The sequence below is a fragment of the Echinops telfairi genome, unplaced genomic scaffold (genome assembly GCF_000313985.2).
Source record: "Echinops telfairi isolate 266 unplaced genomic scaffold, ASM31398v2 ScPeMD7_7458;HRSCAF=8496, whole genome shotgun sequence".
NCBI lineage: Eukaryota > Metazoa > Chordata > Mammalia > Afrosoricida > Tenrecidae > Echinops > Echinops telfairi.
The window spans coordinates 13,053,272-13,056,400 of record NW_022111358.1 but is presented as its reverse complement, the minus strand read 5'-3'; the positions used below and the strand labels follow the sequence as shown (position 1 = coordinate 13,056,400).

Genomic DNA, 3,129 nt, shown 5'->3' with positions numbered 1-3,129 from the left:
ACTTCTTCTACGTTTACCTTCAGGTCCTGCTCTAGCCTGATCTCCTGTGTATACTACTTACATTTAACAATGGAGTGTTGCTACACACGTCCAGCTTTATGACTCTGTAGGTCAGACAATACCCAGTTCATGATGGGCAGTTCAGGCCTAATGGTGACTTGGTGGCCCATCATGAGGCGCTCTGTCTCCACCAAGGCCCAGTTACATGCCAACAACTATTTTTTAAAATGGGGAGTAGTTGTCTGCAGAGGATGGCAGGGCTTTAGTCCAAAATACCAATGGTCTATGCTGTGATTCACCAATAGGGACCTGCCAAAGACTCCACACTGCTTCTCTAGCTATGACTGACACCTCTAGCACCATTGGGTCAGTTGGATCATATGGTCCCAGTGGAAAAGCAGCTTGCATGGCAGCCTGATCCCGTTGCAGAGCCTTTTCTTGTTCTGGGCCCCACTCAATATTAGAGGCCTTTCATGTCACTTGATAAATAGGTTGAAGTAGAACACCCAAATTAGGAATGTGTTGCCTCCAAAATCCGAAGAGGCCCACTAGGCGTTGTACCTCCTGTTTAGTTGGAATGTCTCCATATGCACCACACCGCTGGACTCCTAGAAATGTTATTGAGGTTCAGGGTGCCTGAATCTTTGTTGGGTTTATATCCCAACCTCTTACATGCAGATGTTGTACCAATGAATCTAGAGTCTTTGATACAACCTCCTTAGTGGGTCCAATCAGCATAATGTCATCAATATAATGGACTAGTGTGACAATTTGTGGAAGAAAAAGGTGATCAAGATCCCTTCAGACTAAATTATGGCAGAGGGGAGAAGAGTTGATGTACCTCTGGGGGAGAGTTGTGAAAGTATATTGTTGCCCCTGCCAGCTGAAGGCAAACTGCTTCTGGTTGTCATTTGAGACTGGTATTGAGAAGAAGGCATTGGCCAGATCAATAGCTTCATACCAAGTACCAGGAGAAGTATTAATTTGCTCAAGCAATGAAATCACATCTGGAATGGCAGCTGCAATTGGAGTCACCACCTGGCTAAGTTTATGATAATCCACTGTCATTCTCCAGGATCCATCTGTCTTTTTTACAGGCCAAATAGGTGAGTTAAATGGGGATGTGGTAGGAATCACCACCCCTGCATCTTTCAAGTCTTTGATGGTGGCACTGATCTCTGCAATCCCTCCGGGAATGCGGTATTGCTTTTGGTTTACTATTTTCCTGGGCAATGACAGTTCTAATGGTGTCCACTTGGCCTTTCCTACCATAATAGCCCTTATTTCACATCTCAGGGATCCAATATGGGGGTTCTGCCAGTTACTAAGTATGTCTATTCCAATGATGCATTCTGGAACTGGGGAAATAACGACAGGATGGGTTAGGGAGTCCACTGGACCTACAGTAAGGCATACCTGAGCTAAAACTCCGTTGATAACTTGACTTCCACTCTGACTGGCAGGCCTTCAAAACATTTTGGGTCTCCTAGAATTAGTGTCAGTTCAGAGCCAGTGTCTAGTAATCCCCCAGTAGTTTGATTATTTCCTTTCCCCCAATGAATAGTCACTCTTGTGAAAGGTTGCAGGTCCCTTGGGAAAGGATAAAAGAAAGACTACCTACGGTGATGTTGCAGGGTCCTTCTTCAAAGGGACCTGGCTTTCTCCTCATTCAAGGCGTTGTGGGTCTGTAAATGGGCTCAGGTCTGGGAATTGATTGAGCGGTCATGACTCTATTCTGTTGTTCACCTGCTCTAGCATTCTTCTGCCTGTATAGATCACATAAATGTTTAGTAGGTTTCCCATGTATTTCACTCCTAGGGACACCATGGCTAAATAGCCATTCCCACAAGTCCACAGGAGAAGGATTGTTTTTGATTACACAGAAACCTTACTCTCCTTTATGATTACCACCCCCACCCCATCTCTGTTGATTCAGTGCTGACACCTGCCCCCTACCACCGAGGGACCCAATCAGCCCCATTGTAGGCAAATGTCAGAGTTCCCTTAGGGCAGTGCCCACTGTTAATCCTGGTGCACATAAAATAGCAATCACAGGGGTCTTCAGAGATGCTGGGGCCCACTTCACAAACCTGTTCCTTAGCGTTGTGATGAAAGGTATCTTCTTGGGCACTCCTTTTTTGGGTCTATGGGATTATTCTAATAGATATAACATATGCCAACACATACCATTTTCCCAAAGCTTTGGGATGCCTTCTTCTACAGTGCACCAAGGTAGGTCAGGGACCTCAAGTTCGTCTAATCTAGGCCATCCGGCAGCCCATGCTTCGGTGAACCAACCAAATAAGCAATTAGATCCTCTCTTACCGTCTCTTGCTGAGACGTTGAAAGAAGAATCTGTGCTTAGGGGTCCCATATCAAGAAACTCAGACTGCTCTAATATTACATTTCTTTTTTTTTTTCGGGGGAGAGCTCCCACGCAGTCCCCCACCGCCACAAATTATGCAGTCGAGTTTCCCGCAGTTGGGAAATCGCAGGGGTCAGCACACCCGGAGTGCAATGGATGAGCCTTGCCCTGGGAAAACCACCTTCCTGATCATGGTGTGTCCCCTGCCAGGTAAGTATAATGTTACATTTCGTGCACCAGTATCCCACACCCTTCGCAACCATTCCCGGGGATATCCCCCAGGCTTCTGCCTGTCCGTATTCGAAAACTCAAGCAGATCTGTATTAGTAGGGCTCACTTCTTCCTGAATCATCATCTGAATCTCGCCTGTAGGAGCTTTCTGAGACTTAATTCTAGTTACAGGTCTAGAGGAAATAGTGGGTGGTGAGGGTGCTTCCTGGGTGCTCTCAGCAATATCTTGTAAGGCATCTCCCACAGGCAATGCTCCAGATGCAGCCCCACCTGGCATCTCAGCTTGAACAGTTTGGTTCATCTGCTCAAGTGTGAGTTCTTTTACTGAGAGTAGATTAATCCCCTCCGGTGGAAGGGGTGGATCCATTGACTGGGGTGGCTCAATCAACTCTAGGGCCTCAATATCCTCCTCTTCTGGATCAACCCATTTGTTCCCATCCCATGTTTCAGGGTCCCATTTCTTTCTGATGAATGCCCTAACAATGACCTACAATTAATGACCTACAATTCAGCTGATGCTGTAATTCAGCTAC

General features: G+C 46.3%; 1 non-coding gene across 1 annotated transcript; it reads right to left on the bottom strand.

Moving 5' to 3' along the window:
* Positions 1-2,420: 2,420 nt before the first annotated feature.
* Positions 2,421-2,583, bottom strand: LOC115872951. The gene has a single exon (XR_004048143.1). It is a non-coding gene; the product is annotated as a U1 spliceosomal RNA (small nuclear RNA).
* Positions 2,584-3,129: the final 546 nt, after the last annotated feature.